This window comes from Schistocerca piceifrons, chromosome 2 (genome assembly GCF_021461385.2).
Source record: "Schistocerca piceifrons isolate TAMUIC-IGC-003096 chromosome 2, iqSchPice1.1, whole genome shotgun sequence".
In the NCBI taxonomy this organism is placed as follows: domain Eukaryota; kingdom Metazoa; phylum Arthropoda; class Insecta; order Orthoptera; family Acrididae; genus Schistocerca; species Schistocerca piceifrons.
In genome coordinates, this window is record NC_060139.1 from 926,949,739 (window position 1) to 926,975,988 (window position 26,250).

A 26,250-nucleotide genomic window follows, 5' to 3' on the forward strand; every position below is an offset into this window, starting at 1 on the left:
ACTTCTGAGCTCTGGCCTTTCTTCCCAATGTCGACACCCTGATGTTCGAAGCCTGTCCGAGCCCGAAGGTGACGTTGCAGGGCTTCACGCTTTTGAATTATTACAGAAGTAGATAGTAGAAGCAGATAGTAGGCCCCCTTTGAGACAAATTACAAAGTATGCGCTGCAGTATACTAATTCTAATTCTAAAGAAAGCAAGTGTTGGCAGGTGTGAATATTACTGAACTATCAGTTTAATAAGATACGGCTGCAAAATACTAATACTAATTATTTATAGAAGATCGCGGGGAAGGCCAGTCTGGATTCCGTAGAAATGTTGGAACACGCCAGGCGATACTGCCCCTACGAATTATCTTATAAGATAGATTATGGAAAGGCAAATCTTCGTTTCCAGTATTTGTAGACTTAGAGAAAGCTTTTGACAATGTTGATTGGAATAGTTACTTTCAAATTCTGAATGTGGCAGGAATCAAATACAGGAAGCGAAATGCTATTTACAATTTGTACAGAAACCAGATGGCAGTTATAATAGCCGAGGGGCACGAAAGGGAAGCAGTGGTTGAGAAATGAGTGAGACAGTGTTGTAACCTACCCCCGATGTCTTTCCATTCGTCTGTATAGAATTAGTGTTAGTATTTTGCAGGCGTGACTTATTAAACTGACCAAGCAGTAAAGGAACAAAAGAGAAATTTGGAATAGAAATCAAAATCTATGGATTGTAATTTTCAGGGATAGCAAAGGACCTGGACGGGCAGTTGAACGGAATGGACAGTGTCTTGAAAGAAAGATATAAGATGAACATCAACAAAAGCGAAACGAGAATAATGATATGTGGTCGAATTAAATCAGGTGATGCTGAGGGAATTAGGTTAGAAAATGACACACTTAAAATAGTAACGAGAATAATGGAATGTCGTCGAATTAAATTAGGCGATGCTGAGGGAATTAGGTTAGGAAATGAGACACTTAAAATGAGTTTTGCTATTTAGGAAGCAAAATAACTGATGATGGCCGAAGGACAGAGGATATAAAATGTAGACTGACAATGGCAAGGAAAGCGTTTCTGAAGAAGAGAAATTTGTTAACATCGAGTATAGATATAAGTGTCATGAAGTCTTTTCTGAAAGTATTGGTATGGAGTGTAGCCACGTTTCAAAGTGAAACTTGGACGATAAATAGTTTAGACAAGAAGACAATAGAACCTTTCGAAATGTGCTGCTATAGAAGAATGCTGAAGATGAGATGGACAGATCACGTAATTAATGAGGAGTTACTGAATGGAATTGGGGAGAAGAGGAATTTGTGGCACAACTAGACTAGAAGAAGGAATCAGTTGGTAGGTCACGTATTGCGGCAACCGGGGATCGTCAGTTTAGTATTGGAGGGAAGCGCGAAGGGTAAAAATCGTAGAGGGAGACCAAGGAATGAATTCACTAAACAGATTCAGAAGGATGTAGGTTGCAATAGTTACTCGGAGATGAAGCAGCTTGCACCGAATAGCAAGGACAGATGCATCAAACCAGTATCTGGACCGAAGACAACAACAACATGGGAGACGGTTACGAGCTTTCGAAAAAGTGATCCTTAACTGTGGTTCGCAGTGTAGTGTTGGATATTGTGTCTCGTTTATAGGGGCAATAAATACTTAAGGATTCATTTTCTGGCGTAGAATAGCAACTGCAAAAGTCGGCACACTCGAGACACACCAGCGGAAGTACGCGCCGCCTAGGGCAGCCAGACTAGCTGGGGAGTTCCCCCGCGATTGCACGCCGCGGCACATCTGCACGTGCCATTGTCTCGACCGGCCACGTATTGTCTCAACGAACAATGAAAGAAAGATATGGTGCCGCGGTGGGGGACGTTCCAGACAAAAGATAATGTCCGGGCGCGCGACGCGTTTCTGCGCCGTTTGCCGCCCACGCATTTCCTGCGAAAATTGCTACTAGGTGCACCGCGCCGCCGAAATTATCACCTCTCTCGCTCTTCGCGAGGGCACAGTCGAAAGACGCTCCTTTGGGGACTAGGTTAAGGTGTTACGTGCTGGCGAAGACGGAGTGGTGTGTTTCAGAAACGGTCGAACACTTGACAAACAGAAAATTCTGTCAATTAAATTTGCTCCCGGGTTCGATTCCCGGCGGGGTCAGGGATTTTCTCTGCCTCGTGATGACTGGGTGTTATGTTATGTCCATAGGTTAGTTAGGTTTAAGTAGTTCTAAGTTCTAGGGGACTGATGACCATAGATGTTAAGTCCCATAGTGCTCAGAGCCATTTGAACAGCTAGCGATGCAAGTTTTTAATCTAATTTGAAAGTCATCTCTCCTGACTACGCGATCTATTCTATTGACGTATTTCTAATACTTTGAACCAATTAATTTTGCAAATTTAGCAAAATCAAATGGCTCTGAGCACTATGGGACTTAACTTCGGAGGACATCAGTCCCCTAGAACTTAGAATTACTTAAACCTAACTAACCTAAGGACATCACACACATGAATGCCTGAGGCAGGATTCGAACCTGCGACCGTAGCGGTCGCGCTGTTCCAGATTGTAGCGGCTAGAACCGCTTGGCCACCAAGCCCGGCCAAATTTAGCAGGACTTTCTGTCTTATTTCTTTTCCTCCCATGTTATCACACAATTAGCACAAGGTGTTGGGCTATATGCATAGAGGTCATCATAATTTCTTTAGAATTTACACTGTAAGTTTCCCAGTTATGAATCAAGCGCCTCTATCGTCGTTTAAGTACGGAAAAAGTAATTTTTTTATTTAGTTTTCTAAGAAACCTCCCTATTACTGGTGTTACAAGCCTATAGCCGTCCGAATGATACCGCTTATGGTGAAAACGGGAATTGCCTTTCCCGCTAGAGCACTATAAATCTGAGGCTTTCCCCAGATGTTTCCCACGCACGTGCAGAGGGTCCAGTAACTGTTCCGGCCAGCCCTTACAGCGTACCTATTATTCAGGTGGCATAAAATCCAAGTAGAGGTTCGTATTGGATGGGAAATAACAAATCCATTGACGACAATCACGTTTCGTTTCCCTGCACTTTTAATGATTTGTATAATTTATTACGAAAAATTCGCCTAAACAATCAATTTTGTACGAAATTCTGAAAATGCCGATGTGTCGCTGAAATAGAAGACCATCTCGTGATAAAGACAAACTAAATTTGATGTCCGCTAATTATATTCTCTAAAAAACTCCCGAGATTACGTGAATCCTTGAAGAAGAAAGAGCTGCTTAGTACAAATTCGCTTCGCTGCCGTGCGAGCGTGAAAGACGACATTTTTTCGGCTGCGTGCACGTTTACTGATTTGTGTAACCAAAAATGAAAAATCCCCTGTAGAATCAATTATGCTCGGTATTCTGAACCCGCCGATCTGTTCCAGAAGTACAGGAACATTGGATGATATGGAAAAAATAATTTTGATCCCCCCTCCCCCTTATTGCATTGATTATAAAGTCCCAAGATGGCGTCAATCCTTGAAGAAGAAGGAGCTGTTTTGTTGAAAATGGCTTCGCGGCCATGCCGGCGTGGATGAAGACACTTTTTTCTCGGTGTGTTCGAGTAATACCAGTTCAGACTGGCCAACATAAGAGCATAGAATTCTCCGCCTGAGCCACCACATTGTAATCAGTAGGAGATGTCAGTGCAGCCTCTGCTATAAGATTGCTGCAGGAATTATATTTTTACTGATGGGGACGCAGCCTTGTGTAAATGGTTCCAATGGCTCTGAGCACTATGGGACTTAACTTCTAAGGTCATCGATCCCCTAGAACTTTGAACTAATTAAACCTAACTAACCTAAGGACATCACACACATCCATGCCGGAGGCAGGATTCGAACCTGCGACCGTAGCGGTCATGCGGTTCCAGACTGTAGCGCCTAGAACCGCCCGGTCACCCCGCCGGCCTTGTGTAAATCTCTGACAGAGAAAATGTTACTTGGCTATAGCCGGCCGGAGTGGCCGAGCGGTTCTAGGCGCTACACTCTGGAACCGCGCTACTGCTACGTTCGCACTTTCGAATCTTGCCTCGGGCATGGATTTATGTGATGTCCTTACGTTGATTAGGTTTAAGTAGTTCTAGGTTCTAGGGGACTGATGACCTCAGAAGTTAAGTCCCAGAGTGCTCAGAGCCATTTGAACCATTTGAACTTGACCATACGTTAAGAGCATCAACACCCCATGACCCCACACACTGCGCAGGCGCCCCATAATGGTTGGTAAATAAGTTATTTACAGTCTATCTTGTTCGTTTACCTGAATGCAAAATCTTGTTGGATCTGAATTCCTTTGGTCGAGAACTGTTGCCACAAGATTTAATACTGACAGGACCACAAGGCTCCAATACCTGTCTACCTTCACAACTTTTTCTCTCTCTGGTTCTCTCTAGTAGCAAGAATGTTTTCAACTGCTGTCTTAACACGTATCCTGTCACCTTGTTTTAATTAATATTTTCCACAAATTCCTTTCGTCGTTGTTGCTGCATTCAGTTTTCATCATTCTTCTGTAAAACCACATGTTAGACGAGTCGACTTTCTTTTTCGGTTTTCAAGTGAAAATACAATTGTCACAAAAATTGCCAAAGTAGAAATTTCCTGTGTAGAAACTTTTAGAATGAGCCATCCAATAGGTAGAATATATTAGACATTTGTCTAGTATGATAGAGCACTGAGGATCAGCCATTATATCGGCATCCAGCAGTTGTTTTGAGCTTTTGTAAAGAGGCGCTAACTTGTGAAGCCGAGGTAGTGCATCGAAAGTGAGGGCTAAGCAGGAACAAGTCTACGAAAATGTATCATACTCTTAGGAACTTTCATGCAGGCTGTACCAACTTTCAGTAAAGTTCTGGACATTCAAGGATAAGTGGCAGTGAACTGATTATGTAGCGAATTTTAACACTCGGAACGTATGCAGTGGTCATCATTGAGCCTGTGTGCCAGACGATAAGATTTGTTCTGCAAATTATGTATTGAATTTACACTACCGGTTTTAGGCCCAAGCGACACAAGCTTAGTGGAGTGCCAGGGACACAACTGTAAAATTTCTATAAAGGAGGTATCATAATCACAGGGGCCGCATGTGGCGCTCCAGGCGCTCAAATTCAAGATTTGTTCGCTGTGCATGTCACCTTTCGTAGCGAAAGTTTATATGGGTGGGGCGAGCGCCGAACTATAGTTCGCTTGTGCCGAAAAATATTCTAGAACCGGCCCAGAGAATTAACACAATAACTCTAATAAACAACGAATTACAGTAGTGAGCAACAAGTTACTAAGAAAAGATAATCCAATATAACAATGAAAAATTTTTGGTCATGTCAGCAACCAGTTCTGACTGTCTGCCGAAACACTGTCTTTGACCTTTCACAAGGTAGACAACATTATGTTCAGAGCAGTTCGGAGTCATACTGCATGTCATCAGCAGATAAAATGAAATCAAAATTGTGGTCACCGACTAAGTCATACTCAACCACAAGTAGAGTCTGTTTTACAATTACACTATGTTAACTCTCATATGAAGTTTCGGACAACATTTAAGCTTCGCTAGTATGACACAATCAGGAACTGATAGTAGAGCAAACATCGCCAATGCGAAGCGTTCCAAAGTAACTTCACCCCATAAGTTGATATGGCCATTCAACAGACGCATTTCGCTTTCACTGACAAAGCAATATCAACAATTATTCACTACAAGTAGATGATGCTTTTCTTTATTTTGACTATTGCAGATTGAATGGCCGTTTCGTTTAATGAAGACGTGTTTCAGACAACAAGGCCAATACTGTCAGCGTTTTGTATTCTTGTTTACATGTCCCGATGACAGCTGCTTCTCCCTTCGTGTTAACAGAAGCACTAATCAAATTTGCTGTGCACACACTAGCTGCGTCCATTTCTTTGCGAGTTCGTGAGCCCACTTTGCTTCCTTGACTTGAAACCTTATATGCCAGCGAAAGTTTAATAGAAAAAATAATTATGGCAGCTACTGAAGAGTACACCACCCAAATAATTCCGTCTGCTCTTTACTTGCGATGTACGATTCACAGCCAATCAGCCTGGATATAACTCGTAACTATAGTTTGGATCTAAATGGTAGTTTCAGACATGCAAAAAGAAAAAAAAGCTTAAGATATTTCGGTTGCCAGTGAACTCGATAGCAATCATCGCCGCGTCTTCGAAAAAAGACATTCAAAATGGTTGAAATGGCTCTGAGCACTATGGGACTTAACTGCTGAGGTCATCAGTCCCCTAGAACGTAGAACTACTTAAACCTAACTAACCTAAGGACATCACACACATCCATGCCCGAGGCAGGATTCGAACCTGCGACCGCAGCAGCCGCATAGTTCCGGACTGAAGCGCCTAGAACCGCTCGGCCACAGCGGCCGACAACGGAGACATTCCCAAATGTTACCCAAATCAGCACATCAGCTGAAAAAACGTTTTCCTCTTGTCGCTATTCTAATGGAGCATTGGCAGCACTGCAGAATACGGTTGGCAACTATGTGATCGCTGATTTCTTCCTGTTGTGGTTCAGCATTGTTCTGCTAAAATCGCGCCGGCCGATGTGGCCGTGCGGTTCTGGGCGCTTCAGTCTGGAACCGTGTGACCGCTACGGTCGCAGGTTCGAATCCTGCCTCGGGCATGGAAGTGTGTGGTGTCCTTAAGTTAGTTAGGTTTAATTAGTTCTAAGTTCTAGCGGACTGATGACCACAGATGTTAAGTCCCATAGTGCTCAGAGCCATTTGCACCATTTTATTTTTTTTTTTTTGCCATCATCGCTTGATATTGCGTTGCCATTTACCATAGCTAATCTGATTGATTATCCCTTAAGATGTGACACTGGAATGTCAAATTTATTATCTGATTCCATAAAGGTCGCTAATCTCGTATTTAATATTACTAATTACTGTCAATTTTAATGCTTGCAGCAACAATTCTTAAACAAAGCGATTTAGATCCAACAAGAATTTACATTCAGACGAATAACGTATTTACCAACCATGATGGGGCGACGGTGTAGTCTGTGGGGTCGTAGGATGTTGATGCAATGAATGTATAGTTGAGCAACTTTTCTCTGAAACTTCCTGGCAGATTAAAACTGTGTGCCGGACCGAGACTCGATCTCGGGACCTTTGCCGCTCGCGGACAAGTGCTCTACCGACTGAGCTACCCAAGCACGACTCACGCCACGTCCTCACAGCTTTAATTCCACCATTACCTCGTCTCCTACCTTCCAAACTTCACAGAAGCTCTCTTGAGAACCATGCAGAACTAGCACTCCTGGAAGAAAGGATATTTCGGAGACATGGGTTAGCCACAGCCTGGGGGATGTTTCTAGAATTAAATTTTCACTCTACAGTGGAGTGTGCGCTGATATGGTGCGTAGGTCGTGCTTGGGTAGCTCAGTCGGTAGAGCACATGCCCGCGAAAGGCAAAGGTCCCGAGTTTGAGTCTCGGTCCGGCACACAGTTTTAATCTGCCAGGAAGTTTCATATCACCGCACACTCCGCTGCAGAGTGATAATTTCATTCCAACTTTCCTCTGTCACAGGTTAAGTATGGATTATAATCACTTAACAAACAGTTGCTTTGAGTTGTGTGCACCTAAGGAGTTTTTCAGTCTGCAGCGCGAATAAGAGAGAAAAAAGAATTACAGCAGGTACTAAAGACTTGGGCCACGCAAATAATAATACCTAATCTTAATTTATGGTGTTCACGCTGCCGTCGGTGAACCTGAAAACTATTCGTAACAACAATTCAGCTTCAACACCTGGTCACAGAAACGCAAATAAAATTCATGCCTGTTCTACGTCTTTCAAGTGCAACGGGGAGATCCTGAGATACAGCTGAATTGTGGAAACATTTTTCTCACCACTAGCTAGAGACGTTACAACATCCCAGAATATATTTGGCAACACTTTGAGCTTCCACTTAGCTCCTGGATTGGCAGAGAATTATTCCGTTATGTTCACTTAATATTGTTCCTGTCATTTTGATTAAATGTTCCGAATTGGTCTCACATAAGGGATGACATAAGGATTTTGAGTCCAGGAAGCTCGCTCCAAGGGAAACAACCACTCTCGTCTTTTTCATTGCAAGCTATCCATCTACGCCATCATGTGCGCAAAGAAAGAGCTCAATCTGATAGCAGTCCGCTAGCTCACGTGTAAAGTGTTCATCCTTCACTGGGAGGACTGTGGAAGCTGTCGGTTGAAATCTCACAGGAGACAAAATTTTTACTTCTTCTCTGACAAAGTTACCCTCAGGCAGATCGTCAATCAGTAAAGAAATCTTTAGAAAACTTCTCCCTCACAAGTTTTCTTTCTACGTTGATTCAGAACACTCTGGATCTAAAAGTGTAAAACCTAAGGATTTACACACTTGTTATTGGTGCTTTTCCTACTTCTGCAGAGACAATTTTTAGTTTTTTGTGAAGAAAGAATTCTAACGAACTAACGAGGACCACTGAATAATTTGTGAACTGGATTTCGTTCTGTGTCTTCCCAAACTGCTATGTTTCCATACTTTCATGGCATTACTGTAACTCTGCTTCAGTGGGACCGTAGACGGGGCATAGTCATAGACGGATTTAACCAAAATTACAAAAAATCTTCCTAATTCATTACTATTTGTGGACGTCTGTGTTATGGGTACTTTGTTTTATTATAGAATACTTTTGTTGTAATGTTACCATGGTAAGTTGCAGCTGATTTGTATTATTTCGTTAAACATTATAACGTTGTGTTCGTTAGTTTATTGAACGAAACAGATAAATAAGAAATATGTTAGTCATCTCCAGTGTAGTCTCCCTCATTATCTAACATTATCTAACTTGAACATTATTCATTCAGTTTCTTCATAACATTTTAGTCCCGTTTTTTGGTTACTGAAAAGACTTCCTTGCACTGTCTTCTTTCCCGATTTGAAACTGATTGCTATTCGCAGCATATAAAAAATCTTTGTGGGTGTTTGATTTTTCTAATCACTGTTATGCTGTCTTTTCATTTGTTTTATTATGTGTTAAATGTGGTGTCAATGAAAGTATTCTTGAGGAAAACAGCTTTAAGTAAATAATATTAAAAAGAACTTTATTTAGTCATAACGTTAACAGTGTCAGGTGATGCTAAAAATGTGAACCACTTCTGGTGAATGAGCTGTACTTTTGCAGTACATGTAAGACATAAAAACAGAAATAGCTACAACAGCTACCCAAAAGAAGGATCATCCAAATAATACCCCTACCCTTATTTATAATGTTCGACTTACAGTCCTTGAGTTTGCATTTTATTCATAACCATGCTTAGATAAATATCATAGCTGAAAAAATAGGAAGCTCTGGACTATGCTTTGGATAGTATTTCGGCTGCCAGCCAACTCGGCAGCAATACATTCGCCACGTCTTCCAGAGGAGAGATTCCCCAGTGGTAGCCAGCTCAGCACATCAGCTGAACCAACGTGTTCTTCCTGTCACTACCCTAAAGGAGAATTGGCAGCGTTGTAGATTACGTTTGGCAACTATGTGATCGTTGATTTACTTCCTGGTGTCCTGCTAAATTCACTTAATATTTCTTTACCATTTCCTATAGCTAACCTGACTGATTCTCGCTTAAGATATGACACTGAAGTTTATCATTTGATTCCATAAAGGTCATTCCACGCACACTGTATAACTAATCTCGTATTTAATACTACTAAATCTCTCTTTTACTTAAGAGTAGCGCACTGAGAGCGCATCTTTTGCAGTACTGACTTACTAGCTAAGTGGCAACATAGCTGCTTTGTGTAGGAAACGCTGCCTTTGTACTAGGTTCTAATCCCGGTATACACCTGAACGTTTTGACGGCTTCTTACTTCTTCTGTTACCGAGCTATAAGCTTCCAGAGCGAGCACCATTAAGGAAATCTTAACATCACCATTTTAAGTCTCATAGCAATTTCGGTTTATTACGTCATACATCTGAAGGTGATAAATTTACGAAATTGTGGCCTTGCACCCTTGTTAATACGTATATTTTCCTGCTTATATCGACTCAAATTTTAATATTTTCACTAAAACGTTTAGTTGATTATGTGTAGCATTGAATAATTTATAATCTGGGTGTACTCTCACTGCAAGATTTACATATCTCAGTGGTAATCCTGGAATGTTTCTTGGGTAGGGCACAGAATGCCATGTAGACTCAGACCATGTGGGGGGTCAAAAGTGTGTAATATCTTGCTAATGCATGATGTTACTGGGAGTCTCATGTTACAGATATTATCCGTCTTATTAAATTAGCCTTTATCATAAGGGTACCTGGTAAGTTGTAATTAATTTTTATCAGAGCAGAGTTACTCGTTGTTTTACGGAATATAAGAGAAAAAAAAATCCCAGGAAATAAAGATGTCGATAATCCAAGTTTAATGTGCATTTGCGTCCACAAAGAAATGTTCTTGATGGTTGTTCGACAAGGAACATGAAAGAAAACATCTTGAGGCCGCTAAATCTGAAGAAGTGTGACAGGGATTGCTTTCCAGCCAACTCCTGGTCAGTTCCATCTGTGAAATCAGCAGTGTGTAGACGGGCGTTCTTGTACAGCAGTTGCACTAGTTACAGTTTCCTTGGTCGGTTTTCGTATGTTGCGACCACAAGGCGCCTCAGTTCCTTAAAACTGATCACAACTGCGATGGATACATCCCTCGGATACAGTTCTTAATACCATACGCATAACGGAACATTCTGAGGAGTTACTCTCGCCTTTGTTCAAATACTTTCTGTTAGAGCGAAACAACTACTTTCTATTTATAAAGTTAATGCACAGCGGTTCAAATCCGTGACAATCATAATTTAGGTTTTCTGTCATTTCCTTAAATTGATCAAAGTGAATGGTGAAATATTTCCTGCGAACGGGCAAAGACGGTTTCCTTCCCACGCCTTTGAAACCGTGCTTCTGGTTTGTCTCTAATGAGACAAAACTTCCTTTCTTCCATTTCCACCCAACATCGCCCATTCAATGCTGGTGTCCCACATAGGTTAAATAGTTGCAATTGCCGCTAATGGGATATTCCGTAATGGTAAACCATAAAAACGCCATTCATCAAAACCTACTGCTCTTACTGAATGTGACAAATAACTCACGTCTAAGCGATTCTAATTGAAACAAGCAAACAAAATTTTTGGCGTTACATCTTCTGTGCACGTATCCCTTACACGACGCCAATCTTTCCTGATGCCTCCACTGTCTGCAAGCGTCTGTTTAATCCTGCGAGGACAAAATAAAACAAATATTAGACTTTTTCCCACTTCACGCTTCGGTTCTAACGTTTGAAATGCAATCTTCGCAATCGTCAAGTAGGCAGTAACTCATGGCAAGAACAATTTAGTAAAAAATAACAACTGATAATTATATTAGCAACACGCTAAACAAAATCTCCGTGAAATTATGCATCAACATCCTTCTTTCAGGTAAATTTGTCCTTCGTGGATTACAAACATGAATATCCTTCTCATTTACTGCTGCGTGAAGAAATGTCACCACTCCCTCTCCAATGCGATTGTATGAGGCGAAATGCGGTTTAAAGACGTAAAGATCAGAGTGTACTCGATAACAAGACTTTCCGTTTACACCGTATCGTTCTGATGAGCCGATCATAAACACATACATCAACATAGTATCACAAGTGGAAAGCTATACTGCAGACATTTCAGCATCCTACTGTGTTGCCAGTTCCTGCAGCTGGCGGTTATACGATTATATTTCATTGATTACAAAATCAAGCCAAAAGCATGCATTGGGTAGCCAAGTCTGCTAGTGAATATCGATGTGGACGAACAAGGAAATGAATGTTTCGAACAGGTTGTAATCAGCCTCCAGGGAATCAGAATTCTCTTTCAGCGCGGAGCACCTTTAATTGATGGAGAAGGGGAGGGAAAGGAGAGGGATTGTTTACGTCAGCTACATCTGGACATTACGCGAAATCAGCGGCGACGAGTGGAAATGTGCGCAGGATTGGGATGCGAACACGAACATGTCCGAAAGAACAGACACCGCGCATACATATAATGGAGCATCTTTCTTTACGATACGAGCCTGAACCAATGCTCTGTGTAGGTTGGTGGTCTGCTTCAGTGCTACTAGTTACATATTCTCAATGTCTGGGTTCGATTCTCACATCAGGCAACCATTTTTAACAAGCAAAACAGGCCCTCTTTACGTATTGTAACACCAGTTGAAGAATATAGCGTTGTACCGTGGTTCAAAATCTGCATTAAATACGAAGTCCCTTCGCTACATTTGGAGGTGAGTCGATGTAGGCTGGACCATTAGAGGCGGAAGTCACGCCAGGTTGAAACTCAGTCATCAGTAGAATTTCTTACCGGAACGTTAGATGTTGACGATATTGACGGTGGACTAGAACTCGAAGTAACATCTCTCATTTTGCTCGGTTCTCCACGAAGGCACGTGTCTGGGTTGGAATCCTGGTCCGGCACAAGGGTCTTTTATCCTGCCATTTCAAGCTGTAACATTCGCACAGTAAACTACAAGAGATAAATTATGATGATTTTTAACGTCTTCAGCGCTTATCAGCAATAACTATGGGTACTCGTTTCGACTTCCAGTCAAACAAAGAACTTTTACTGTATCATTCCAGGCTCAAACATACCATTCCTAGTTATTGGTGAAGAAGAATTCGATAGTCAACGTCTCTTCCTGCATTGTCAACAATGACGACATGTATATAGTTCAACTCCCAGTCAGAACAGAACTTTTGTCGTGTTATTTCTATTTCAGAAATGTGAACAGCTCGCTACTAGTCAAATACACCTACGTTTAACGTCTGTTGTGCTTAGTTAACAGTCCGATTAAGCGATGGGTTCGAATTTCCATCCAACACCTCACCTATCGCGGCTAGTTAACACAAACTAATTACAGTCCCGGATCGCAGTCCAGAACAAAAATTTTAGTCGTAGAATTTGACGGTGAATGTTTCTTTTTGAAATTCCGTTTATCGTAATAAATTTGAGTTTAAGGACTTAATAGCTGTCTCATCTGTAATAACCTATTTTCTGATAGTTACGTTATCGAGGTATTAATTTTTGTCTGGCGTGACAGCCATACAGAGCACTTCTTGTGGTCTGTTGCATTAACCATTTTGAATAGTCAAACGACAGTATCGAAAAGAGAGCAGAGGACTTGCAAGACGGTAACGTTAAGTGGGTTATATGCAAATCAGACGTAAAACAATTCGGATCGTTCAGATACTTCTGAGCACCACAGTACATGTGACTATTGTCTGCAAAGTTTATTGCAAATACAATTACTAGTAAAAAAGTAATAAATCACAGCGTCATGCCTGATGATGAAGTTTTATTTTATGAACACCAAAAATGTAAGCTACAAATTTTTTTGCTTTCATTTCTTTTTCTTTTATGCGGGGGGTGGGGGGGATGGAAAGGGGGGAAGTGTCAGCGAAGAAAATTTCAAAATATCTGAAATTAAGTGCGTCATTGGTTGAAAATCGTTCTGTGTTCTTATTCTCAGCCAGTGATGAATGTGCGCGCTATGAATTCTGATGTCTCAAAACATGTACACAGTTTCTAATTTTAATGCTCGACCTGTTTACGTTGAACCTTTACGATTATACTTCTTAATGAGAGCATTTTAAATTTTTAACTTGCTCGATAATTATTTTAAAATATTTGTTGCCCATGGAAGCTATTAGATGGGTATCCTTAGACTGGGGTTAGCTGATAATCTGAACAGTGTAGAAATTACAAAACTTGCACCGCAAATATTGCAGAAATGGGAAGTGCTATTGACGTGCGTTTTCGTGTAATGGATTGGTAGTCATGGGCTCGTATTGTTAGCTAAAGAAAAGACTGTAATAATACTTAAAAAGTGTATTTTTTCAGAAATACACATTTTTAAATGGAAGAATGCCTATTGACATTGATAGACTGAAAGTATGGTAGATTAGATTGTTAGTGGCGTTTGTTGCAGGATTCTGGTGCGAGTCGTTGACGAGATATCGTATTGAAACACCTGTGATAGCACACACTACGTGGATTCTGACCAGTAACGAGTAACGAGCAATTGACCATCGTAGGATGTGTTCAAAATGGCAACCAACAACGCGCTGTCAGGCTGTTTAGGAACGATGGATGCACACGTACCAGTATTACAGAGGAAATGTCCGAGCAGGCTGCAGTAATACGTCATTGGACATCATCGTGTATAGTGGCATGTACTTCTAACAGCGTCTGTCAGCTTTCCCTACAGACAAAGTCTACAGGCTTCAAACACGGTGAATGGACCGGCCAAGGTACAGGTCCTCAGCGTCCAATCCAATGATCTGGAAGCAATTCGTGAAGACATGCTATAGTACCTCTTCCACTATCGGCTGGACAGCCATCATGTTGGTAACATAAGTTCCTCCTAGTCTACAGAGGATCTTAATCATTCTGTCAGTTAGCCTAACAATAATGTTGCATTTTTGTTTGATCTGGTAGCAGTCACCTAAGCGGATTTTACTACCCATCGTTACACATGCTTCTCTGTTGAATTCTAATACGAGTTCTTTGTTTCAGGTGCGTATCCCTCTCCTCCCTGAATGCGAGTATACGGTAGGTCTAGCACTCTAGTGTAGCTCTTTATGTATTCTTATGATTCTTTTGAATAGTTACCGTCCATGTGGGTCATTGCCTTGCGAGAGTCTTTGAGCCTTTCAATTAGACGCCATTTTGGCTACATATGTTTACGAATTGTTGGTTCTGTAACTGGACAAAGTCAGAGACTGATGAGTTTACATACAGTCGTATTTTGTTTGTGATGTATGACCGCGACAGAAGAGGCAGTGTTAAAGCCATATGCAAGGCTTCTAGCATCCGTGGAAGATGGTCTGTTAGGAGGCTGCGATACAGGTCGCATTCAGTGTACCACCCATCATAAACGGGCCTATCGCTATCTCACACCACACGTTTACAGTCCACAGACGCTGACATTCCACCTGAAAAAGCCAACGGGAATCGTCAACGGACCGATAATGTGTGTGTTTCGGTGATTTGCCTGGCCATAATTGGTAAATGTGGCGTCATCTCTAGACAAGTTACATGATACGTCTACAGTACCTTGTCTTAAAGCCCATGTACAGAAGTTGACACGTATCGTTTCCATGCAGTGCCTGATGGACGGAGATGTGTTAAGGATGGAAATGTCTAGAAACTTGCCTGACTCATGTCACTCCCTCGTGATATTGTGCGGGAGCTAACGTGGAGATGAAGTATAACAGCAACCAGAACATTTATTCCCCCTCATCTATCGTCACTTGTTTCCTTCTGTTACGTTGTCTAGGTGATAAGCTAACTCTTTCAAGAAACTAGTTAAAGATGTTGACAAATAATTGCTAAGATTGTTGACGTCTATTGGGATATCTTGCCGTGCACACCCTACAAGAACGAACTGCATTCTTCCAACACTCTCCAAGCACCATGAGCATACCGGCTTTTCCTGAACCTACTGCTTGGACTGCCACACACTAATTGTCTAGCAAGTCACACTGCATACAAGAAATACACAAACACACTATAAGCAAACATAAAAACATCGTACCTAGCATCTACACAGGTTGAATGGCAAACACAAGTGTCGGTGTGGAAACTTTTCAAAATACGACATCTCGTAAACGACTCGCATTAGAATCCAGCAAAAAGCACCACTGACATTCTAATTTTCCCTACTTTCAGGTTGTTAATGTCAATAGACATTCTTCCATTTAAAAAAGTGTAGCTTTGTAAAAAAAACTTTGTAAGTACTATTAGAACCTTTTTCTGGCTAAGAGTACAAGCTCCTAACCACCAATTCGTTCTGTGAAAACCGCAGATTAATAGCGCTTTCAATTTTTCCGCATTATTTGCGTGCAAGTTTTAGTTGATGCAACGTGTAGAGTCTGAAAATTTTAGCTATTGTTTCTTATGCCAGCATATCACTGACGGGCTTCATTATAATGGCTGCATCATCAGCAAAGAGAGCTATTTCTGTTTCGTCAGTCTAAAAAGGATGTCATTTATACATAGCAAGAACAGGAGTGGATCTCACATCGATTCCTGCAGAAAGCCAGCAGTGTTTCAGTTGACGCGATCCTTTGCCTGGTTTCAGTTACATATGAAGTCAAACGGTTGCTCGTAGTACGAAACTTCCTGGCAAATGTAAACTTTGTGCCAAACCGGATCTAAAATGGGAAATATGTGGTTTCCTGGGCAGTTGTCTTACTGACTGAGGCAACAAGTCAGGACCAGCCCCCAGAGCTTGGAAAGCAGGAGAGAGACATTGACTAGTGTCGAGTCATCGAGGGACACCAGTAGAATCCTTAAAAAAAATCCCACTGGAGGAACCGAAACGCCGAAGTTTGAAGAGGTACAAGGCGCGGCCTAACGACTCGGTAGAGTGTATACCAGTGACTACGGCTACGAAAGCTAGCAGACTTTATTCTTTTCCCTCAACAGAATACTAAAAGGTCTGATGTGCCTCGCCAGGAATTCCACACCTGCGCCAACGTCTTCATTTCAGAATAGCACTTACTTTCTACAACCTCAACTATTTGTTGGATGTTTTACACAATCTCTGTCTTCCCCTACAGACTGTACCTTTACAGTTCTCTCTAGTATCGCGGAGATTATTCCCTGATGCCGTGACACATGTTCTATCATCGTTTACTTACTTCTTGTCAGTGGTTTCCTTATGTTCAGTACTTTGCCGATACTGTAGAGAACCGCCTCATTCCTTAGCTTATAAGTCCAGCTGATTATTTCTTCTGTAGCACTACATCTCAAACGCTTCGATTCACTTCTGTTCCCGTTTTCCAACCGTCCATTATTCATTAGTTTACAATACTGTGCTCCAAACGTATAGTCTCAGAAATTTCTTCAAGTGAGACGTAGGTTTGACACCAGTAACTTCTCTTGGCTAGGAATACCCTTTTTCCCTGTGCTAGTATGCTTCTTAAGGAGTACCCGTGGTCTAGGGGTCAGTCTTCTTTCGGCCGGTGAACGGCGAGGACGTCTTGTTTACGTCCCGTCCGCAGAGTCGCGGTCCCGTCCGCAGAGTCGCGAGCGCGCGTAGTTTGTTTACTTCCTCGCCGCAGCTAATACTCGCGTCCGTTAACACTGAGTCGCCATGGCTCATTCGTACAGAAAAGCTACCATCAAGATCAGCTTCAGCCCGATTACGCACGACCACGAGCCTTTGAAGTCGAACGATTCATCCGTGACGAAGTTCAAATACCAACACAGCACATCATCGGTATCCACCTATCCATCACAAGCAGCGTCGTTTACGTCAAGATGGTCGATGACGAGTTATGTCACGCAGTTGTGAACAGATGCGCGAACACTCTCAAGTTCAAACACTCCGATGGTCACATCGGAGAGGTTACTGTTGACCATGCTGGACTAGGATTACGCACACTAAGAGTCTTCGAACTCCCTTTCGAAGTACCACCGGACGTCGTTACCTCAGCTTTCCGCCCTTATGGGACGGTAATTAGCCACGTGGCCGAAAAATGGAACACCTTCGAGACGTACCAAGTCCTCAACGGCGTCCGACAAGTGAAAATTGAATTAAAGAAACATGTGCCGTCCTACTTAGTCATAGATGGCTATCGAGCAATAATAATGTACGACGGCCATCCTCGTACTTGTTCTGGTTGCGGCCAGGAGGGTCATGTGCGCTCGGCGTGTATTCAACGTCGGGTTACACAACTTCCATTGCATGACACGACACCACCTCCTACGCTCACGGCCCTCCCCCTCAATTACGCAGAGGTGACACGATCGACCGTCATGACAGACGACAACCCCCCCGGAAGACAGGAAGCGTTAGAATGCGCACCTGTCGCCGGTCCTGGATTGACCAACACCATTACGGTTTCTGCAGGGGTTGAAGAACGCCGCCCATCGACTCCACATGAAGATTCGGACGAGAGAATGGAACTCGACGCTAGGGTTGTACCGACCTCTGCCTTTCTCCCTGAGGGGGATGCTATACGGGAACCACAAACTCTTTCGGACACAGAAACCCACGTCTGCAAACAAAGGTCACCGAGAAAACATAAAAAGCGACGTCGCACACCCTCAGACGATTGCCTCCAGCGGACGTCTTCTCCAGTTGACGACCGGACGGCTGACGAAACGACGAGGAGAATGGATGCCACGAGATCGCCCTCACCTGTCACTTTGTCTGATTTTGACAAACCCGATTCCGCTCCCTCGGACAAACGGATGGCCAGCACAGCGCCCGCCGTTGGTACACAACCGGAAACAACTGCGGATTCACCCTTAGTCACTCAGCCCACAAGTGTTCTACCGCAGCCACCGTTAACTTACGGACCTTGGGCGGATGACATTGAAGACGATTCTACGGCCGCTGTGGTGGATGAGGAGAGGGGTCTCTCTTCCCACACCTCGGCCCCTCCCGAGTAGCAACAGATGACGGCGCGGACGCGGCCAGCAGATCACAGGTCCCACCTTTTACGGCGACACTGACGGCAGCCCCCATCTCAGGAGACGATCTACAAACCTATCGCTTAACGACCATCAACATTAACACCATTCGGACACGTACGAAGTTGTCGCTGCTCCAAGACATGCTCAATGCAGCAGACGTTGACATTGTCTTTCTCCAAGAAGTCTTCGTCGCCGATTTCCCGGGTATGTATGGTTATACGGCTCATGTGTCCCACGCCTCGCCAACTAACAGTGGAGTCGCCATTCTCCTCAGAGAGGGCCTCGAGGCGGACGAAGTCCGATATCTCCCCGACGCTAGAGGAATGGCCGTAACGGTGCAAGGCGTCCGGTTTATCAATGTGTACGCCCCTTCCGGAACGAATCGCCGTCGTGACCGATCGCTCTTCTTCGCAGAAGGAATAGGACCGCTTTTTCAGGGCAGGCACGATGACGTGATATTAGGGGGCGATTTCAATTGCACCCAAGCACCTAATGATCAGCTGCCACGCCATTCACCGTGCCCCGAACTTGGGACACTCATCGGCGATCTCCAGCTAGTAGATACATGGGAACATGTCCGAGGAAATAGACCGGGATACACCCATTTCACGAGTCACTCGTCTAGTCGCATCGATAGGATTTACGTCTCCCGTTCTCTCGCGGCAACGGTGAGTGACGCGGAGGTGTGGCCAGTAGCATTTTCTGATCACGAGGCCTATATATGTGCCGTCACCCTTCGTCGCCAACGGGTGTGGCGCAGCCGACATCCCTGGAAATTAAACCTTGCTCATCTCGCTTCTCCGGATTGTCGACGCGCCATCGAAGACACGTGGAGTTTGTGCGTCCGCCGCCTCCCAACGTATCCTACGTCGATTAGTTGGTGGTTAACCTGCGCCAAGCCGGCCCTACGGCGAACCTTTATTACTTATGGTCGTGAGACTGCTGCTTGGAGGCGGCAGACCCTTGATTTTTATTTCACCGTCCTTCGCGAATGCGCCTCCTTGCCACCCACACCGGAACGACAGCTGACAGTTCAGCGTGCGAAAGCACAGATCGTAGCCCATATGCGCCGACACCTCGAAGGGACGATCGTCCGAGCGCGGACTCAAGACAGACTCGCAACGGAACGACCCACCATGTACCACGTCATCCGAGAACGTACACTGCGAAGACGGGCGCTGATACATGCCATCACCACTGAGGACGGCCATCATCACACCACACAACGCGATATTGCTGCAGCCTTCTTCGACCATTACGCACGACTTTATTCTGCTCAATGTTCCGACCCGACGACGGTGACAGCAGTCTCACAACTGGTTTACGGCATTGTCCCACAGGATTTACAAACTGAATTATTGAACGACATTACGGAAGACGAAGTTATCGACGCCATCGGTAAAGGAGCGGCGAATAAGTCTCCTGGCCCCGACGGGCTCCCTGTGGAGTTTTATAGAACTTTCCAGTATTCACTGGCTCTGTCGGGAGCTTATGTCCCCCGCGGTGCCGCTCCCTGCGACCTTCGTAGAAGGAACAATTATACCGGTTCACAAGCCTAAAGGTGGGGCTCGAATACAAGATTACCGCCCGCTAACACTCGTCAACTGCGACATGAAGATATTCACCAGACTATTAGCAAACCGTCTACGACCGACCCTACCTTACGTAATCTCGCCAGATCAGACTTCCCTAGGGGGTATCAACAACATCCACACAGCACTGTGTCGACACCGTGACTTAATAGCCTTAGCCAAGGCACGCCGCATCCCGGGAGCGCTGGCATCACTAGATTTTAGCCAAGCTTTTGATCGAGTGGATCACGCGTACCTAACGTCCGTTCTCCAACACATGCAGTACCCACAGCAATTCACAGACGTCGTGATGCGCCTACTCCGAGGGCGACTTCCAAAGTGCTCGTTAACGGGCGTCTCTCGCAGTCCCTCCCGATTTTCCGCTCCGTCCGTCAAGGCTGCCCCTTGTCGACGTTACTATATGCTCTGGCACTGGAACCGCTCCTCTGTGGTCTCCGTCAACGCCTCACCGGTCTTACCCTACGTGACGTCACATTTCGCTGTACATCATATGCAGACGACCTGGTTCTCGTGTTCCGCAATCGCGACGATGTCAACAGAGCACTAGAATGGATTACCACGTACGGTGTGGCTTCCGGCAGCTGTCTCAACGTCGCCAAATCGGTCGCCATGGCCATAGGAGAAGGGTTGACCCCAGCGTGTGTCGAACCACTACAGCTTCGTGGCACTATCAAATGTCTCGGAATAGAGTTTCACGACGACATACGGCGCACCGCGGCTCTTAACTACCGCCGCTTATTACAACAAATTCGGGTCCAGATCTTCAACCTTCGCCTGCGGACCCTCGACATTCTCCAATGTTTACCTCGCATCGCGCCTTCCACACATAGCGCGTATTCTCCCAATACCGTTACTGATGGCTCGACGTCTATTAGCGGCATTCGGAGCCTACGTCAGTACAGGCATGCTCTTCAAAGTCAGTTATGAGTACTGACCCTTCCCACAGAAAGGGGAGGTCTTGGTCTAGTCCATGTCCACGACAGAGCTGTGGCCCTGTATGTCAGCTCACACATCAAGCTGTGGCGCCACCACCCGGAAAGTTTGACAGGTTTGCTGTTGGAGTTCTTAGCTCCGCCCTCCATTATGCTCCCACTGACGACGCAAGACATACCCCCACCCTTCTACTACATCGGGAACTTTTACATTGAACACAGCTATGTCCGTATCGCAGTACCACCGACGAAACAGGCGTCGGCGCGGGACATATATCATGTCCTACAGCAGAGGCGCCCACCAAACATCGTGGAGACCAAAAGCCCTCAGGTTAATTGGAAGGTGGTGTGGAAGACAATTCACGCGATTCCACTGGACACAGCCGTCCGATCCACGTGGTACATCACAGTCAATGGTAAACAGATCACCCGATCACGCCTCCACAAGATAAACATGGCGGAATCGCCTCTCTGCGTAGACTGCGGGATACCAGACACGGACGAACACCGTCTCACATGTGGCGCGGCAGAAGACGTATGGCGCTTGGTGCGACAAATTTTGTCGTATTTTCTACGAGTGACTCCGGAACACATTACACCTCGGTTTCTACTATTTCCGGATCAACAGTGTTTCCCGCGCGCCAAGACCAACGCTGTCACGTGGATCCGTGCGCATGCGGTACACTACTTATTTCACGATGGACCTACAGATGTATTAGACTTTTGGAACTACCTACAAGAACGTCATTGCAAGATCGTACGGAACCCAAAATACAGACAGTATTTTTCTAATTACTTAGGGAGTGCCCTACGCGACCCTCCACGCAGCTGGATCATCAACAGGTAGGAGAAGATACCCATTGAGTGAGCTGTCATGACTACGTTCGATTCTCAGTGGAACAACATGATATACGTGAAGACGTACCTGGATGATGAAGCGTAAGGAGAGCAGCGACACACCCTTCTGCATCCTGTATGAAGCACTTTTTTTTCGTTTTCCCCATATACATTACCTCGGTGTAGGAACGTGCCGAGATATTGTTTTCTTTTTCTCAGAGCACGATGCGGTGCTAGATACATTTATTTTTGTTGTGGTATACAGTAAAACCACATTAAGAATGTATTAAAAACAGTAAATAAATATAAATAAATAGATAATAATTCCCACAAAAGATTTCCCCTTCCTATCCCTGATTCCTTGACGGACGAGGGGGACACTGCGACCAGGCCTCGGGTTACGACCCCTGATCGCTCTGCCTTCCCCGCCCTCCCCCACCTCCCTAAAAAAAGTGGCTAGGAAAAAAACACAAATAAAAAAGGAAAAAAAAAAACAAAAAAAGGAGGGGGGGTAGTGTCTTTGATTCATAATCAAAAACGTCTTCGGTCCCGGGTTCGATCCCCGCCACTGCCTAAATTTTGATAAATAATCAGCATTGGCCTTGTCAAAGAGGGCGGAGGAGCGGATAGAGGTTCAGGGCACTCTCTTGTCCTAGGGGTGGGAAATTGCCCCTAAAGGCGGAAGAATCAGCAATGATCAACGACATGAGGATGCAGAAGGCAATGGAAACCACTGCATTAAAGACACGTAACGTGTATCCACAGGACATGTGGCCTGTAATTGAAGAAGTGTCATGATGATCTCTCCATTGGCAAAAGATTCCGAAATAGTCCCCCATTCGGATATCCGGGAGGGGACTGCCAAGGGGGAGGTTACCACGAGAAAAAGATTGAATAATCAACGAAAGGATAACGTTCTACGAGTCGGGGCGTGGAATGTCAGAAGCTTGAAAGTGGTAGGGAAACTAGAAAATCTGAAAATCGAAATGCAAAGGCCCAATCTAGATATAGTAGGGGTCAGTGAAGAGAAGTGGAAGAGAGACAAGGATTTCTGGTCAGATGAGTATCGGGTAATATCAACAGCAACAGAAAATGGTATAACAGGTGTAGGATTCGTTATGAATAGGAAGGTAGGGCAGAGGGTGTGTTACTGTGAACAGTTCAGTGACCGGGTTGTTCTAATCAGATTCGACAGCAGACCAACACCGACAACGATAGTTCAGGTATACATGCCGACGTCGCAAGCTGAAGATGAACAGATAAAGTGTATGAGGATATTGAAAGGGTAATGCAGTATGTAAAGGCAGACGAAAATCTAATAGTCATGGGCGACTGGAATGCAGTTGTAGGGGAAGGAGTAGAAGAAAAGGTTACAGGAGAATATGGGCTTGGGACAAGGAATGAAAGAGGAGAAAGACTAATTGAGTTCTGTAACAAGTTTCAGCTAGTAATAGCGAATACCCTATTCAAGAATCACAAGAGGAGGAGGTATACTTGGAAAAAGCCGGGAGATACGGGAAGATTTCAAGTAGATTACATCATGGTCAGACAGAGATTCCGAAACCAGATACTGGATTGTAAGGCGTACCCAGGAGCAGATATAGACTCAGATTACAATATAGTAGTGATGAAGAGTAGGCTGAAGTTCAAGACATTAGTCAGGAAGAATCAATACGCAAAGAAGTGGGATACGGAAGTACTAAGGGATGACGAGATACGTTTGAAGTTCTCTAACGCTATAGATACAACAATAAGGAATAGCGCAGTAGGCAATACAGTTGAAGAGGAATGGACATCTCTAAAAAGGGCCATCACAGAAGTTGGGAAGGAAAACATAGGTACAAAGAAGGTAGCTGCGAAGAAACCATGGGTAACAGAAGAAATATTTCGGTTGATTGATGCGAAGAAACCATGAGTAACAGAAGAAATACTTCGGTTGATTGATGAAAGGAGGAAGTACAAACATGTTCCGGGAAAATCAGGAATACAGAAATACAAGTCGCTGAGGAATGAAATAAATAGGAAGTGCAGGGAAGCTAAGACGAAATGGCTGCAGGAGAAATGTGAAGACATCGAAAAAGATATGATTGTCGGAAGGACAGACTCAGAATACAGGAAAGTCAAAACAACCTTTGGTGACATTAAAAGCAACGGTGGTAACATTAAGAGTGCAACGGGAATTCCACTGTTAAATGCAGAGGAGAGAGCAGATAGGTGGAAAGAATACATTGAAAGCCTCTATGAGGGTGAAGATTTGTCTGATGTGATAGAAGAAGAAACAGGAGTCGATTTAGAAGAGATAGGGGATCCAGTATTAGAATCGGAATTTAAAAGAGCTTTCGAGGACTTACGGTCAAATAAGGCAGAAGGGATAGATAACATTCCATCAGAATTTCTAAAATCATCGGGGGAAGTGGCAACAAAACGACTATTCACGTTGGTGTGTAGAATATATGAGTCTGGCGACATACCATCTGACTTTCGGAAAAGCATCATCCACACAATTCCGAAGACGGCAAGAGCTGACAAGTGCGAGAATTATCGCACAATCAGCTTAACAGCTCATGCATCGAAGCTGCTTACAAGAATAATATACAGAAGAATGGAAAAGAAAATTGAGAATGCGCTAGGTGAAGATCAGTTTGGCTTTAGGAAAAGTAAAGGGACGAGAGAGGCAATTCTGACGTTACGGCTAATAATGGAAGCAAGGCTAAAGAAAAATCAAGACACTTTCATAGGATTTGTCGACCTGGAAAAAGCGTTCGACAATATAAAATGGTGCAAGCCGTTCGAGATTCTGAAAAAAGTAGGGGTAAGCTAGAGGGAGAGACGGGTCATATACAATATGTACAACAACCAAGAGGGAATAATAAGAGTGGACGATCAAGAACGAAGTGCTCGTATTAAGAAGGGTGTAAGACAAGGGTGTAGCCTTTCGCCCCTACTCTTCAATCTGTACATCGAGGAAGCAATGATGGAAATAAAAGTTCAGGAGTGGAATGAAAATACAAGGTGAAAGGATATCAATGATACGATTCGCTGATGACATTGCTATCCTGAGTGAAAGTGAAGAAGAATTAAATGATCTGCTGAACGGAATGAACGGTCTAATGAGTACACAGTATGGTTTGAGAGTAAATTAGAGAAAGACGAAGGTAATGAGAAGTAGTAGAAATGAGAACAGCGAGAAACTTAACATCAGGGTTGATGGTCACGAAGTCAAGGAAGGAATTCTGCTACCTAGGCAGCAAAATAACCAATGACGGACGGAGCAAGGAGGACATCAAAAGCAGACACGTTATGGCAAAAACGGCATTTCTGGCCAAGAGAAGTCTACTAATATCAAATACCGGCCTTAATTTGAGGAAGAAATTTCTGAGGATGCACGTCTGAAGTACAGCATTGTATGGTAGTGAAACATGGACTGTGGGAAAACCGGAACAGAAGAGAATCGAAGCATTTGAGATGTGGTGCTATAGACGAATGTTGAAAATTAGGTGGACTGATAAGGTAAGGAATGAGGAGGTTCTACGCAGAATCCGAGAGGAAAGGAATATGTGGAAAACACTGATAAGGAGAAGGGACAGGATGATAGGACATCTGCTAAGGCATGAGGGAATGATTTCCATGGTACTAGAGGGAGCTGTAGAGGGCAAAAACTGTAGAGGAAGACAGAGATTGGAATACGTCAAGCAAATAATTGAGGACGTAGGTTGCAAGTGCTACTCTGAGATGAAGACGTTAGCACAGGAAAGGAATTCGTGGCGGGCCGCATCAAACCAGTCAGTAGACTAATTACATAACTTCGTCTACTTCAAGACCACAGATTTTGATGTTACATTTCTAACTTTCTCATTCTGCTGCTTCTCAACACTTTTAATTCTCCTGTGTACTCTCAATCCATGTTCTACACTCAGTAATCTGTTCATTACATTCAATATAGTCTGTAATTCTTCACTTTCACTGAAGATGGCAATGTCATCAGCGAATATTATCATTGATATCTTCTCTCCGTGAATTTTTATACCACTCTTGAACCTCACCTTTATTTCCGCCATTGCCTCTTCGATGTACAGACTGAACAGTAGGGGCGAAAGACTACAAGCCTGTGTTACACACTTTTTAATCCAAGTATTTCGTTCTAGTTCATCCATTCTTATGGTTCCTCTGTATTCTTGTATATACTGTATATCACCCGTGTTTCCCTGTACCTTACTTCTTTTTTCCTTGGCACAATGGTTAGCACACTGGACTAGAATTCGGCAGGAGGACAATAGTTCAGACCCACGTCCGGCCATCCAGATTTAGGTTTTCCGTGATTTCCCTAAATCGCTTCAGGCAAATGCCAGGATGGCTCCTCTGAAAGGGCACGGGCGATTTCCTTCCCCATCCAACTCTAATCCGAGC